Source organism: Triturus cristatus, chromosome 6 (assembly GCF_964204655.1).
Source record: "Triturus cristatus chromosome 6, aTriCri1.1, whole genome shotgun sequence".
Lineage (NCBI taxonomy): Eukaryota > Metazoa > Chordata > Amphibia > Caudata > Salamandridae > Triturus > Triturus cristatus.
In genome coordinates this window covers 1,268,451,810-1,268,469,147 of record NC_140589.1, presented here as the reverse complement: position 1 = coordinate 1,268,469,147, position 17,338 = coordinate 1,268,451,810, and the positions used below count along the sequence as shown (strand labels likewise).

Sequence of the window (17,338 nt, the reverse complement as noted above, 5' to 3'; positions counted from 1 at the left end):
ATCACTGATGACATCATCCTTGTGATAGAGTGGCGGTCGCGCGAGTTATAGTTATCTGAACTAACTATAACGGGGGAATTTCATTGGTTTTTTACGAGTGAAATATCTACCTAACTATAACATGTGTGAAACCTATGGTTTTTTAAGTGAATTTGCAAGGTTTTTTAAATGCTAATTCCTAACTATAACGTGTGTGAAACCTATGGTTTTTTCGGTGAATTTGTACGGTTTTTTAAATGCTTTTTTAAATTTATTTATGTATTATTATTTTTTTTATAAATTTATTTTACAATAAACTACGTATTTAATTTTTTTTGGTTTTTCACCATGCACGCATGGTGCGCGCACCCCCGTGATTTAAAAAAAAAAATTAAAACATTTTTTTCTGCCTTCGGGGTCCTTCAGGGACCCCCTGACAAAGGCTAGGGGGTCAGGAACTCTCTACCCTGCCACCTTTTCACGTTCGCCACCTTCCTTTTTCACTCTCGCACTGAAAACAAACATAATGGCGGCTGACACTTCCTGATGTCGACCGATTCGAACGTTGACTAACATGTAACCACCAATCAGAATTACGCTCGCGCACGTTAGGGTGCTCGCACGGTGCGCGCACGGTGCGCGCTTATAGATATTGATATGCTTTTAAATGCTATTTTCTCAGGAACTACTGAACAGATTGACGCCAGACCTGCAAAAGGCACTTCCCTGACCGGAGGACTACCTCTCTGCCAAATTTCAAGTAATTCTGTTCAGCCGTTCGGGCTGTACCTTCGACTAAAGGTCCTATGGAAAAATGTATGGGGAAAACGCGTTTTGGGACCCCCCTTTTTTCTATATATATCTGTAAGCGCGCTCCGTGCGCTTACGGTAAGCTTACCGTACGCATACGGTGCCGTGCGCGAGCTCAATTCTGATTGGTGGTTACATGACTGTAAACATTAGAATCGGTTGAAATCAGAAAGTATCAGCCGCCATTTTCTGTCTCTCGCACTGAAAAACAAAGGTTGATAACATGAAAAGGGGGCAACAAAGAGAGTTGCAGACCCCCTAGCGTTCGTCAGGGGGTTCACGAAGGACCAAAAAGTATGAAAAATAGATTTAATAATTTTTAAAAAAAATCGCGGAGTGCGCGTACGGTAAGCTTACCGTACGCGTACGGTAAAAAAAAATTAAAAAAAGAAAAGAATTAACAATCACATTTAATATATAAATCTAAGGACCCCCAAGGGAGAAAAAAACAATTGATATTTTATAAAAAATGGCGAGGCGTGCACGGTACGAAATGCGCAACGTGAGCGCTCGGTGCGCGAAGTGCACCGAGCGCCCACAGCGCACGTACGGTGCGTGAAGCGCACGTACGGTGCGCGAAGCGCACCGTGCGCGCAAAAATTAAAAATAAATACATAACTTAGCATTTAAAAAAACGTACAAATTCACTGAAAAAACCATAGGTTTCACACACGTTATAGTTAGGAATTAGCATTTAAAAAACCTTGCAAATTCACTTAAAAAACCATAGGTTTCACACAAGTTATAGTTAGCTGTACATTTCACTCGTAAAAAAGCAATGAAATTCCACGTTATAGTTAGATCAGGTAACTATAACTTGCGCGACCGCAATGCACAATGTGTCATTTCAGATGTCATCATTGATGTCATGAGTGATGTCACTGACCATGTCATAAGTGATGTAATATGTGACGTCATCAGCAGTTTATTGTGGGCGCGCAAGTTATAGTTACCTGATCTAACTATAACGTGGACTTTCATTGGTTTTTTACGAGTGAAATGTACAGCTAACTATAACTTGTGTGAAACCTATGGTTTTTTAAGTGAATTTGCAAGGTTTTTTAAATGCTAATTCCTAACTATAACGTGTGTGAAACCTATGGTTTTTTCAGTGTGATATATATATATATATATATATATATCAACAAACAAAGTACCTGGCTTGGAGAGCCACCACCCGTCGTCACCTAGCTAGGTCCTCACGGCAATCCTGCATCGTGGTCCCCAGACGTGCAGCATTTGAAGCACCAACAAATCCCTACGCGTTTCAAGCGTCTCTGCGCCCTTTCTCACGGGTGCTGGCGAAGGTGATTTCCATTGATTGCCACAATCACTTTATTTTAAAGTGATTGTGGCAATCAATGGAAATAAAGAGAACTTTCAAAAAACTCACCTGACCAGCATGCATTATGTTTTGACATGCCCACAAGGGAGGATAAATAAGCGAGCCAGGTGTCATGATATGCTTTAATCACCTTCGCCAGCACCCGTGAGCAAGGGCGCAGAGACGCTTGAAACGCGTAGGGATTTGTTGGTGCTTCAAATGCTGCACGTCTGGGGACCACGATGCAGGATTGCCGTGAGGACCTAGCTAGGTGACGACGGGTGGTGGCTCTCCAAGCTAGGTACTTTGTTTGTTGATATATATATATATATATATATATATATATATATATATATTATATATATATATATAAAATAATCAATATCAACATAGAACTAATAAAGTAACATGCTATAGCACAGTAACCCATCAATTTAAATTTTTAAGGAATATTTAAATTACAATATAGTACTTTTAATATTGTTTTGAGTTTTATGATGATTATTATTTAAAATATTTTTAAAATTCTAGTCTCACTATTTTTTTTTTAGGCAATCATTATTTAGTAATTTGTATATACACTTATTTTTTACTTGATTTTAATTAGTTTTATTGCTATTAGAATGATAAAAATTGTATTTAAATTTTTGGAAACAAACACCTATTAATTATTTGAATTTTAAAACAATTATTTAAAAATGAATATGACTTTTAACATTTTAAAAATATATACATTATTTAATATTGAACTGATACATTTGTATTTATCTTTGTTTCCTATGAGGTGTTATTTTAAGTACCTGCATCCTTTGTTTTCTATGGGTGTGTGCTGCAGTAGCTGTGAGTGCCCAGGTGTGGTGCAAGACATACTCCAAGGCTGAGCTGTTGTGCATTAACGTTTTTTTTCTTTCTCATTTTTATTAACAATTACTTTCTAAACGGATACAATTAGTGCAGTATAATAGGTACAATGTAGTACAGTCTGTACATACATCCTGTTTCCTTATGAACTGCATTGTAAATCAGCAATTCGACAAGTAATGTTGCATTACAAACATGTGAGCCACTTGTGCGTGTACAACATTAAGAAAAGCAGCAAATACAATAATCAAGGTGGCAAAGGAACATTATATTTGTATAATTGTACATCGTAAACCTGGAGGTCAGAGCATTATTGACGAATGCCATTGAGGGAAACGATACTGACAAAAAAGAGATAGTGTAAAAACAAGAAGAAACAAAGGAACTTGAAACAATCAAAAATGAGGCTTTGAAGGTGGTACAACGAAAGTGTTGCGAAATCCGTGAGGAAGCGGCAGGAGAGGAATGGTGGGGGCTGGAAGGAAGGGGGAGGGAGCATGGTCGGCATTGAAGATTAAGAGGTGGACAGTGTGATCAGCTGGTGCGCATTTATCTTAATCGACTCCCATTTAGTAGGTTTACTACATTTTCCAGCCACTCCCCGGGTTCCTCCCACTGTCCCTGATGAAGACCTCCGTACTGAAAAGAAAAGAGAGGTGGAGGACGAGGTCTTCAACTTAGGCCTCATTTATGAGGCCTGTCAGCACCGGAACGTCACTTTTTTGATGTTCCGGTATCACAATGTGCCCCGGCATATTTACAAGGCCATGTAAAGCCACTTTACGTGGAATTTCATGACCTCATAAATATGTGCCCCTTTCACGCAGAACATTGTGTGAAAAGGGCGTTCCATGGGTGTTGCTGTGGGTATTTCCACGTAACACCCATGGAGTCTGAAGCATTCCCAGATTTACAAGAAATCATAAACCTCGGAATGCGTCAGAATCTAACGCTAACCCAGGGGTGGCATTAGGGAGGTGTAACGAGGAGAAATTTTCCTTCTTTTATGTTTTCTGCATACTGCAGCACATATAGAAAGAGGAAATTGCCTGAATTGATTGATTGTGTGCAGGGATGTGTCCTTTCTAGCACAAAATCAATCAGCCCCGCAATGCAGGCACCCTTTCACCATGGTGCCCATAGATACGGTGCATTCCTGACCTTCTGTTTTGATGTAGGGCAAGGCAGTAAGCTTCCTCGCGGTGCTGCCCTACTCTAAAACCTCATAAATGAGGCCCTTAGATTCATAAAAAGCATTTTGTACTACGTGTCTAGTGTAGTGCTACTAAATGTACTATAAAGTGCAGTCTGTGAAAAGGTTCCAAATTGCTTGGGGTCCACTGGAGGCAGCCTTGACACACCATAGGTAAGCCCATAGGCACTTACGCAGTAAGTTCATGGAGTGTATTCAGAAGCAGTGGTGGTGTGTACTTAGGAAATCCTCTGACACCAGTAGTGGATCAATGGGGTCCAGGAATGGGTGTTGATGCCATAACACAGAGACAGTGATATGTAACTCAAGAAAGTCAAGAGGCAACAAAGTAATAGGTCCCTATGGTTCACCCAGAAGTGGCAAAGGCCCAACTAAAAAGAGTTGTAAAACGGCAGTCATGTGGCAATGACATCATTAAATTAGTAGGACATGACATACCAGAAGAAGTAAGGGGTCGGACTCGCTAGGACTGAAATGCTGGTGCTATGTGCTTTCCAGGCCGTCACAGTTCCAAATAGAGAAGGAACCACTGAAAGGCATCCTTAAGCTCCCTAGTAATAACCTTGATAATATGACTGGCCACCACACATTAAGAGGTTAAAAGGACCACGAAGGAAGGAGAAGTTACCATCAGAAGATGATGTAGGGAGGCATAGAGACTTCCCTGACTGGACCTGGGCCAGAAAATCCATCCTCAAAGTCTGTGGGAGAGAAAACAGTTTCAAATCACAGTGCCCCCAAGAAGAAATATTAAAATAACATGTTTGGAGTCATTTACTTGCATCAGTAAAGAGCCTAACGGCACAAAGCTCATAACATATAAACTCTTTGTCAGGTGCACAAGTTTCGGGATCCTATTCTTGTGACTTCCTGTCTGGTCATATGCAATATCGAATTCATGCCACTTGACTTATTTATCCTCAAACCATATGGCCTCACTCAGCCCCTCCACTACTGCTGCCTGGCATCTAACCTATAATTTTATATTCCATTGCACAATCTTTCTCCCTAAACTACATTTCTATTTAGTGTGCTATTACATCTTGGTGAATCAAAACCATTTGTGTATTACTTATACTGTGCTCTTATGAACTTTGCTACTGTCCAATTCTCTTCTGTATACTTTAGTTCCCTCCCAAAATGTGACCTCTATGTGGACTCTCTTCTTGAATTATGAGACTGATGTTCAAAGCCCTTTTTAAGTTAGATTATCTGTGATTCACAAATCATAGGTTTGTGGCAGCAAAATTAATTTTTATTAGTTACTAAACCCCTTTATCAGTCAGAAATGACTTTTCGACTTTTAAAGAGAATTGCAGAGCATTACAAATTGCAATTAAGAGGTGCAACAAAGGGGAGCATGGCCAACAGCCCAAGATGACCCTCGTGGGGCCCCCGGAATGACTATGTTCGATTGGCCTATGGGCAGGACAGTCTGTGGCCGCAGCACAGCGTCCGGAAGACGCCGGCTACCCTTACAGATGTGCAGTGAGCCTGCATCCAGCCCATAATATTTAACAGGGAACGCAATTGGAGCCCCAAGAGAACTCCATTTGATAAGCAGGAGGCATGCACGATCCAATGGTGTGAAATGATGCAGCTGGATCACTGACAAGACTAGTGATTGCGTACCCTGGGCTGGGATATGTATGGGGTGTGCTGCTTTGAGATCAGACCCTTTTAGGACAGCACTAAGCATATGGGACCAGCAAGAGCACCCGAGTAATTGGCTGCTAAACCTTCCCGGCCCAGCCACACCATCTCCTCTCTTAGACTAGCAGCAAGGGGGGTGGAGTTCACTATTCCGTGTACTAAATACTGGTCTCCCTCCTCCTACACAACCTAAGCCGCCGCTCCTCTGGATCTCACCTACGTCTTCGCTCCTTACCAACATCTGTACTCATACAGGAGTAACTGTAGGCAGCACAGGGACCCCAAAAGGCTGTAACCTGAGACCATAAATTATATACCAATAGGACCTTACATGCAGTAGCAGCGGATCGAGTCTGACCATTCCTCAGGCTGAGATGGTTGACACCTGAGAAGCATTAATGGGGCGTACAAAAAACAAAAACTGTAGTCCTGTGGCCCACGTGCAATCCCGTTCCACGCCCATTGAATGCTCGCCGACCCAATCCCCGAGTGATTGCAACAATTAACAGCAGCTCCATAGACAAATTAGATGTTATCCTTCAGGAAATTCGAGACTCCAAGAGCCACTATTGAACAGGGGCTGGGCGTAATCACTACCAATAGTAGCCTGCTGAAAAATAACCACCGTAAGCTGGCAGATAGAGTCACAACTAATGAACTAACACTAGCCACTCTGCCCCCGAGACATGGGGACCACATTGCAAAGATTACGCAACTGTGTCGAAAGGTGGAACATCTCCAGGAACAAATGGAGGATGCTTAAGGGAGGGTCCACAGACACAATGTACAGATCATGGGGATTCCTAAAGGAACAGAAGGCCCTCGTGCAACACAATACATTGAGGACTGGCTCCAGAGAGAGATAGCTCCCACTGGTCTCTCTGAACTGTTCACCATCAAGAAGGCACACCAGGTCCCCATTAGGAGACCGATCCCCGGCGCTGTTCCACAACCTATAGTGGCCACAATCCTCATGTTTAAAGACCGGGATGTTTAAAAGCACACATTCTTATCAACTATTTGAGGATCTCCCTGTTCCTGGATTACACAGTTGCTGTGCAATGCCAATGTGCATCCTTCCAGGCCAGGAAATAAAATGACACCTATGTACTGCTGGCCTCACGTATGCTCTTTTATTCCCAGCCAAACTTAAAGTAATCTACAAACAACATACTAATTTTTTTTTTAATCCAGAGAGGGCTTGGGAATGGTTGGAACAACATTTTCCAGAATATGCAAGATGCGGCTGGGGGGTCCTACTCCTCCAAAGTCACAATGTGCACCTCGACAACTATGGCGTGGAACCAATGCCCGGCACAGGGGGAACCCCCTCCCCGCAACAGGGGATCCGGTCTTCGTCCACTCTGAGGACCACTTGCCTGCCCGTAAGCTCCAGCACATCACAGGACAGTGCATCAGACTAAGAATCAAATGGCCACATGGCAGCATGGCACTGTTTCCAATGATCACTTATCAAACAATTAATGAAGGACTTTTTGGTGTGCCTACAGTGAGTACTCTCAGTATACACATGTCCACTCGAGTAGATCTCATGGGTCGGGTTTATATATATAAAACGAACTCCGGCTGTATCTGAAGCAACGGTATCGCCTGCCAGGGTTTACCCCACACAGGACCTATATTTGCATTCACCTGCTCTTCTGTGAATCTATATGCAATGTGTGTTTTTTCCGTTGAAATAGCTACAGCCCAGCCTCTTGATACTTCTTCTACTGGGGCCCTGGCCCCTGATCACTTCATATACACTCTACATACACCTAGACCTCCTTCTGGAGAAGACAATATACACCCCGATGGCGAATGCACATGGTTTTTCTTAGCTCACATTCTTCTTGTTTGTTCTAAGGTTTGGTCGAACGATAGAGAATCGCTGGACCTAGTATTGTGGAAATGTTTTTCTCGTTTGATATGGTCATCTGATGTATTTGTGGAAGATGGGGATAGTGATATGTGGGGAACTATATTTACTACGAACTTCTGAGCTCAATCATGTTGACGGTTGCTAAAGATTATAAGATTATCACTTGTGAAGCAGTGGAACCGTTGGGGGATTTTTGTCTGCTCACTTATCCACACCAACCATTATATAATATTCGGAAGGGTAACTCTAATGACGGGCCCATAAATCATTATTACTCAATTAGCAATATCAAAGGTCCTCTTATGAATCTTTGGTAGAGCTAAAAGGGACTAAATAATGAAAGATGAAATGCTGTTTCTCCACGAGGACCTACAATGAAGAAATACGCTAAACATTGGTCATTATAAGCATATTCAAATAGCTCGGTGACTCAGTAATAAGGAGAAACACTATTCTTTTCTCATTAGTTTCTCTTATTATTTCATAAAATGAATGGTCAACAACAAATATGAATTAGAATGTCATTACTTGGTTCATAAAATCCAGAGTAGATTCACAATAATCATTTCAGTTCATTCATGAAACATCAGAACATCAGGTATAGAGGAGAGAGAGAAAGAAACAAAAATCTATGGAACAACAGTTCACTTACGAAATGAAATACTAATCTACAACGTACAATTGGTCTGAAAAGTGAAACCCACGGCCGTTAGGGCATAGCAAGAGCAGCACCATCAGCCGATGATTTGCAAAGTCTCTAGAACGTCTCTTAGGATCAGCAGGTATTGCCAGCCAGAGAATCAGGAATCAGCACGGCATGCAGCATACCACGAATGTAGGACAGTTCACCAATCTTGTGAACGCCCTGAGGAACACTTTCTCAAAGAAATCTTTATAGTACGCTACTTTCTTTCGTCCATTCCTCCCTTACTACACGGAAGAGTTTCGTGAGATGCTAAGTTCGCCTCTTACTTTTCTTCCTCACGCAAGCAAGCAAAAAGCGCTGTTCAATCACTTTACATGGTACCATAGTACCTTTATTTAGTTACTATTTTTCTTTTATTTACAGACTCTAATTGTAAATATTTTTAAATAAATTACGCTGGTTTCTAGCATTCCTTTCCTCGCATGGCTGGCTTTCCTCCCCCTCTCTCACCCGCTCCTCCCCCTTCTTTACTGCACGGAAGAATTTCGTGAGATGCTAAGTTCCCCTCTTACTTCTCTTCCTCACGCAAGCGCAAGCAAAAAGAGCTGTTCAATCACTTTACATGGTACCATAGTACCTTTATTTAGTTACTATTTTTCTTTTATTTACAGACTCTAATCGTAAATCTTTTTAAATAAATTACGCTGGTTTCTAGCATTCCTTTACTCGCATGGCCGTCTTTCCTCCCCCTCTCTCACCCGCTCCTCCCCCTTCCTTACTGCACGGAAGAATTTAGTGAGATGCTAAGTTCCCCTCTTACTTCTCTTCCTCACGCAAGCAAGCAACAAGCATTAGCATAGCCAATAGGTCTCGCTTTTGGGACCTCTAAGTATTTAGTTATGCAACTGTTGCATGGCTGAACACTTATAAGGTCCCAAAAGCGAGACCTATTGGCTATGCCAATGCTTGTCTTTATTGATGCTTATAGGAATAACTTCATTTTCAACAGTAACAACCACAGCATCATTTTCTTCAGTCCCAGTAACTTTTGCCCACTCTACTTGATTTTCAACTCACCTTGGAACTTTTTTTGTTCTTGCCATTCTTCTTCTGCAAGTTCTTCACTCTCAAGTGGACTTGGGACTCTTGTATGCCTTGCGTGTATCCAATTTGGCAAATCTCCACACAAACAGCAGTCGTTGTCACCAGTATTACTTGATAGAGACCATGCCGTCTTGGTTCTAGGCAACACTTCCTCACATGCTTTTTCACAAGCACCTAGTCCCCAGGTCACAGATCATGTCCTTGTTCTTGCTGTGTTGTTGTTGCAACTTCTGCAACCTGGTGAGACACAGAACGTGCGCATCAGCTAATCCTTTGCAATAATCCAGTACCAAATCATCAGTAATGTTCATAAGTTGATTTGCTGGGACTGTCGGATGTCTCATAGCCCTACCCATCACAATTTCATGTGGGTACAGTCCTGTTCCTTTGTCAGGGATACTTCTCAAGCTCCTCAACACCAATGGCAGTGCATCAGGCCATTTCAGTGTTGTGGATGCACAAACCTTAGCTAATCTAGATTTTATTGTGCCGTTCATCTGCTCAACCTTACCTGAAGCCTCAGGTCGGTAGGCACAGTGCAACTTTTGTTTAATTTGCAATGCTGCACAAATTATCCAAATTATTTCATTATTAAAATGTATTCCCCTCTCAGATTCCAAAGAGACTGGGAAACCGAATCTTGGTATTATCTCTCTAGGAAGCAATTTAGCAACAGTTAAACTGTCATTGCGTATTGTTGGATATGCCGCCACCCAACGAGAAAACAGACAAACAACCACAAGAACATATTTTAGTCCCTGACAAGGAGGCATTTCGATAAAATCAATTTGCATCCTTGTAAATGGACCTGCAGCCTTGCCACTTTGTCCCTTACTAACCACTGACGTTCTTCCTGCGTTCTCTTGTTGGCAAACATCATATTTTTGACAGAGACTTTCTGCAATAACCCTGAATTTTGGGTTAAACCATTCTTGACAAAACAACCTGATCATTGCATCTCTACCTATGTGTGTTGGACCATGGTAGACCCTTGCCATCTGTGATAACAGACTATCTGGCATTACTTGTCTCCTGACTGTGTAGATCCACACTTCATCATCTGATCTGCGTGTACATCCTGATTTGATTCACCCAGTTTTTTCTGAATCACATGCTTCTTCATGTAGTTCTCTCACCTCATCTCAAGTTTCAACAGATGAGAACCTCAAACTGCATTCTGTTTGGCCAATTTGATCAATTAATCGAATATGTATTCAAAGCATAAAATCATGCAATCTCATCAGCATATCTATTGTGACATATTCACAACCATGTTCTGAACATTTCACCACCGCAATATGTGCCGACAATTGTAGTGCCATCAGTAAACCCTTTACACACTCTCTGTTTCATATTGGTGAACCTAAAGAGGTTAAATATCCACGTTGAGACCACAACTGCCCAAAGTCATGAACCACCCCGAAGCCATACTGGCTATCAGTATATATTGTTACTTTCATTTCTTATTATTTCATAAAATAAATGGTCACGAACAAATACAAATTAGAATCTCATTACTTGGTTAATAAAATGCAGAATAGATTCACAATATTAATTTCATTTCATTCATGAAACATCAGAACATCAGGTATAGAGGAGAGAAAGAGAGAGAGAGAAAATAAATCAGCGGAACAACAGTTCACTTACGAAATGAAATACTAATGCACAGTGTGCAATTAGTCTGAAAAGCTAACCCCATGGCCGTTATGGTATAGCAAGAGCAGCACCATCAGCCAATGATGTACAAAGTCTCTTAGGATCAGCAGGTATTGCCAGCCAGAGAATCAGGAATCAGCACGGCATGCAGCATACCACGAATGCAGGACAGTTCACCAATCTTGTGAACGCGCTGAGGAACACTTTCTCAAAGAAATCTTTATAGTACGCTACTTTCTTTCGTCCATTAAAATGTTGCATTCTCTTTCTTCAGCAAGCCTCTCTATTGGTTATTCATGATGGTATGACAATCTACTGACAGTGCCTTTACTACTATTTTTTAAAACGATCTTTGTCTGAATATTGTATAACTTCCAAGAGAGGAAGAGGAAAAGAACCTGGCTACAAATGTATTTTAACATTGAAATGGTTTCATTCATGTAATCTACAACCCTCACCTGGATAGGAAAGTATTTCTAAAAGACTTTTAGAAACAGGCTAAATATCTGCACTCTAAGGAAGCATTGGTAACATCTGAAGGACAGGAGCATGGAAAGTACATCCTCTAATCATTTTGAGGCCTACATTATTTTAGCAAAACAGAGATTAATTTCTAAAAGCCTATAATACTTTCATGAAGAATAAAGCTTTTTATTTTGTCATTTATTTTCTGCAGTTAGGAAGACAGAATAACATTTCAGTAAAAATTATTCTCATTATTTGAGCTAAGAAAAATCAAACTATATTGCCTTGTGCACATTTCACGTTATACACTCTCGTGTTTTATTAGTAGTTTTGCACATATTATTAAAATGCATGCATTAAAGTGGATTTCATTTTATTTTCAAAAATTCGTGCTCTATCACTTGGAATGCTAGAGGTATGGGATTAGTGCACTAAAGACTTAGAATATTAGCCAAGTTACACAGTCACCACGAACAGATCGTATTCTTACAAGAAAACCACCTTGTGTCTACTGAAGCTCAGAAGTTGCATAAACGTTGGAGAGGCCAACTATCCATACCTCATACTACTCTTTTTCAAGAGGTGCTGCACAAAGTAGTTATGTCTTATTCAGGGGTACATTGGACGGAGAACCATTAGTGCTAGAATGTCTATATGTGCCTAATACCTAGCAGGACTCCTTCCTTGCTCACCTGTCAGCCGCATTGGTGAATTGGTCTCAATACCCTTGGGTGTTGAGAGGACTTTAATGCAGGTTTAGAAACTGTATTGGATCGTTCTCACCCGTCCCTACCTGGTACAGGTTTGGTGCGCCAGGCTAAGGAGTTGCAACAATGAGTGGACTGGTGGGGTCTGTCAGATGTATGGTGTAACCATAACATGGGATTGTGAGAGTACTCCTTTTACTCTTACCCACATGCCCTTGATTTTCACCTTGACAGATTCCTCTGTCCTCAATAATTGTATCTTTGCATTACACATGCAACATATCTGGGTAAGACGGAATCAGATCACAACCTACTGGAAATTACACTCTCATGGGGACGGGTTCCTTCACGTATACCAACCGGGTGCCTGCCCTGTAGCCAAATCTGTTTGAAGACATTGTGTTTAGGGAAACTTTGGCTTTGACCATTGATACACATTTCTCTGACAATGCTGGTAAAGCTTCATCACCGTTGGTGGAATGGGGAGCTTTTAAGGTGGTAGTGCATGGCGCCTTGATTGGAGCTGTGGTGGGTGCTAGGCATGAGGTCCTTAGAGAACACAGACTCTTAGAGGGTGAATTAGGCCCCCTGGAAGGGCAGGCAATCAAGAACGATGATTTGCAGTATATTGCAGGAAGCCAGAATAACACATGCTGAGCTGCTAGAACACCTACGACTGATAGACCAGAGAGCCTACACTAAAAGAACACACACAGAGGCTGACAGGTCCGGCACACTCCAGGCCTGGTTAATTCATGCAGAACCATCTCCGGCGCATATCTTATCAATCAACACAACCAGGCAGGGTTTGGTGGTGACACAACTGGGGATCAACATGCCATTCCAAGACTATTACACTGCTTTATACATGGCTCCACCACCTCCCGACTCCGTAGAACTATCTGGGTTTCTCCACTGAGCCTTGTAAAAGTGACTCAGTGATAGCTACAAGTTTTCACTGCATCACCTCTAGGATGCCACTGCGTCAAAACATTACGCCTGCTTGAAGCAGGCATAAGGAGTGATGCTGAACAATAAGTGTAGGCCTCAACATGCATTGTTGGAGTTGCGTCGTGCTTGCGACACGACTCCAGCAATGCCTGACTTTTGGGCCAACAGATGCGTCAGAATTTCTGACTCGTCTGTCAACCCTTGCGCCATGGTGCGCTGTATTGTAAATACGGCACATCCCTGGTGACGCAAGGGTATCGCAGGCTGGTGCAGGGAAACTAACGCATCTCTACAGATGCGTCAGCTTCTTGTAAATCTGCCCCTCAACATTTAAACTCATAATTGTTTTACTCATTCATAAAATGGTTTTCCAAACCTCTTTAAAGATGGTTGTTCACCTATGAACTGAAACAACACCATTCAAAAAATTCTGCGAATTTCACCATAGATATCTAATCTTGAATTAACTCATTCCACTTCCCAACGCTGACACCCCACTATTGTTGATAATTGTAGGGGCTCTCCTTGCTAACAGATTTAAGCACAAGTCACAAATGAATGCAATGACCATGAGTACTCACTACCAACTCAGATCGCTTTGGGGTTGCCTTACAGTTAATTTCTGAGCAGGATCTGCTGTCCCTGTGTCACGCTAGGCCTGGGTGAAATTTAAATTACGTTAGTGTAACCTCAGGATTTCGTGTAGGCTTGTTACATAAAATGATGCAATAGTGCCATTTTGAATGTGCTATTTGCGGTAAAACAAATGTCTAAGAAGGCTTGGAACCAACAGTATGCAAATGGCTGTTGTTTCTGTTGATTTTTTTTTATTTTCACAATTTTTTTGCGCAAAATGCGTTCTTATGTCAAAAATTGACACCAGGATGCATTTCACACTAAAATAAAGCTCTGAATGGTAGATATGCATTTTGCATAATTATATGTAATTTCGCACAATTTTGTAGAAATGTCACAAAATGAAAATGAAAGCAAATTAAGCAAATTTCGGGCACCCCTAGTTCAAACCCTTGTTCCCTCTAGACTCAATAATTTTAACTAATTCCTTACAGTATTGCCCAGAGCCTACCCAGCCACTCTCAGAGCTGTTTATAATGCAGCAGCCTAGTCTCTAAGTGTCAAAAGTTCAAATGCATGATAGCTCCAGTGCTTTTCACCCCCCAGTGGCTTCCCATGGAGCAAGAACTCAGTTCAAGATAGCCTGTATCACCCACAAAGTCCACCACACTGCAACCCACAGAAAGGCTGATGTTGTTGGTGGACAACGGCTCCTGCACAGCTCAAATTCTCTGCTACTTGAGTCGCCGGCCTTCAAGAAAGAAATAACCATGTCTCAATGTTTCTCTGACTGTACAACGAGACTCTGGAGACAATTTTCTCTTGCCCAAGCACCATTTCCTGCCTACAAGGCTGGCTTTTAGCATGGGTGAGCTGGGCCAACGCCCAGGGCGCGGACCTTCAGAAGGGGCATAATAAGCCACAGCCTGCGCAATGAATACAAAAGGGTCAGTGCTGTCAAATTTTACTTAGCAACAGGGAGGAAGATGAGGTGGGGCAGGACAACAGGAAGCAGGCTGTGATGGTCTCAGGCTGGAGCAGCTGAACCATAGCTACTAATTATTATTCTGTAAACTTATAAACGGTTCCATCTTTCTGGTCAAATAATGTTTGCAAACTTGGGGGCATATTTACAAGATATTGATGGAGGGCGGCACTGCAAACCATCTTGCTACACCGAGCTATGTCATTAGGAAAGTGCAGGAATGCGTCGTATTTACAACAATCCAACGCATCACTGTGCTTTCCTTTGCACTGGCACACAATAGGCTGCCTAGCGCCAATGCAGGCACCCTGCCACCATCATTGATGGCATTTTCCTCCTTCTATGTATGCTGCAGAATGCCACACACATAGAAAGAGGAAAAAACAAGGAGAAATAATGGCATTTCTCCTCTTTGTGCTCTCTTTAACACCTTGGGGAGACATTAGAATCTGACGTATTCCTAGGTTTATGAAACCTTGTAAATTTGCTAATGCATCAGAATCAATGGGTGCTGGAGCGAGGTTTTCCCTAAGAATTGTATACCTCCTCCATTTTATCATTTAGAATTAAAATGAATAACTGAGCAATATTAATAGTATTAATGGTTTGCTGTGTGTTTAATTAATCAACATTACTAATTAGAAAATATACGTGGGAATCGCATTTGCATGGCCTGATTGAAACGTAAACTAATTTCGTACGCATACTAATGCCGGATATTTAGAATTTGCATGTTAAATGTTGCTTTTGTGATGTGATTTGTGAATCGTGCTTTAAATTGTGAGTATAAACAGCAATGCATGTTGCTTTGCTAGATAAATGCACACACATAGAGGGTTTAGTGAGGGAATAACATTTTAATAGTCATTTCAAAGTATTAATTACGTTTTGTGTCTCTTTGCTTAAGTTGACCTTTCTGGAGTGGCCACAAAATGTCTGCCATCCCTATTCTGACGAGATACAGAAGTCACTGAGTGAAGTGCGCCTGCGCTAAAAGATGAGCAACAATAACCTCGTCCTGACCCCGGGCAGACTGTACTTGTGAAGGACGCACCGGGAGGAGTGCCAAGCCTCAAACAAAGAATTTCCTTAAACTATGAACTGTTATAATTGATGACACTAAGGACACAAACCTGCATGGGAATCCACATGCCCTGAATGGACTAGAAACTGTTACCATTTTTATTAAATTGAGAACTACATCTAATGCAACATTTAATGTATGGGAATCAGGAAGAAGGATCCTGGTTCAACCAATCGAATTTGTTTTAAAACATGTATTGAAACATTTGTTGTCAAAATTTTACTATAAAAGTAGACTACAGAGGGTAGGACTTTATCCTCGCACTCCTTTACTTTACCAGATTGCCAGACGTTATGCTGACGGAGAGGAGGGTGACACTGCTGGACAGCTGCTTACCAGAAACTCTGATGGACTGATCAGATGCCCAATTAACTTACGAACTGGTTCTTTGATTTATGGGCATAGAGACGAAATATCTGAATTGACATAGAGGACGCCATTTAGCCAGATTAGGTAAATATGCGAACCAAAATATTGAATTCTATATGATTTTCCTTATGCTTTAATTAGATAAACATATTATTTCATTTAAAGAACTGCGTTGGGTTATTATTTGAAGTATTTCGATGTATATTGTTTAGAAGAGTTAAGTGTTGCTATTCCCAGCAACTGGCTGATCCATGGCCAATAGTATGGGAGGAATTGCTAGGTTATAATGTATTGAGACCCTGGTGAGGTAGGGAGGAATAGGTAAACTTGTTATTACTCATCAGGTGATTGGTGCAATCTTCCTCCCATTTCCAGCGCATGAATTAGAGAAAGGATTTTCCCCCCTCTCTCTCGAGGACCATTGATCTGAAAGTAGAATGAATGATTGGTGTTATGGGCCCCACCAGTGAGTGAGTGAATGAATGTGGTTGTCGAAGAAGATCTGTGGTCTGTGACGTAGCGAGGGAATTTTGGTATTCAGCGCTGGAGCAGTTTTTCTGGTAGCAGAATTATGGTTAGCTATTGTTTTGGGTTTAGTGACGATTGCTTGTAAATAGCTTATTGATTATTGATTGGTATTGGTTTATGTACTAATAATCTAGGTTGAGTTGCGTCGAGTTATATGTTGTTTGCACGGCTTCTGGAATGTAGGAAGTCGGAAGTTTTAACAGTTCCGTAGTAGAGCAGAGGTAGATGCTGCTCTCGGGAAAGACGGGATTGTTGTAGCCCTGTAGGTACACAGGGGAAACGTGTAACAAGTGAAGTTGCACGGCGCATTGTCTGGGTTCAATTCGGTGACATCATCGTGTGTTGCCAATAGAGACATTTTCTGTGTGAGAGGAGTGTGTATGATAGTGAAGGTTACCTGTGAAATTTTTGTCTTTAAGTACCAGGAAACCAATTGGCATACCGATAACGCTTATCACTGAAAAGGTAGCAGGTGTTCTCTGAGCTTGTTAGAAGGACAAAGCGGAGGGAAGCGCTGCTTTGTTAACGGGTGTCATAATTCTGTG

The 17,338-nt window shown here is 41.6% G+C and overlaps 1 long non-coding RNA gene across 1 annotated transcript in view; it reads right to left on the bottom strand.

Annotated features, from left to right (window-relative positions):
- The window catches only part of LOC146821282 (uncharacterized), a 218,525-nt gene that overhangs the window by 18,702 nt on the left and 182,485 nt on the right, over window positions 1-17,338 (bottom strand). Inside the window, exon 2 of the long non-coding RNA XR_014962690.1 lies at window positions 9,446-9,709. This is a non-coding gene — a long non-coding RNA (uncharacterized LOC146821282). The remainder of the gene's footprint in view (window positions 1-9,445; window positions 9,710-17,338) is intronic.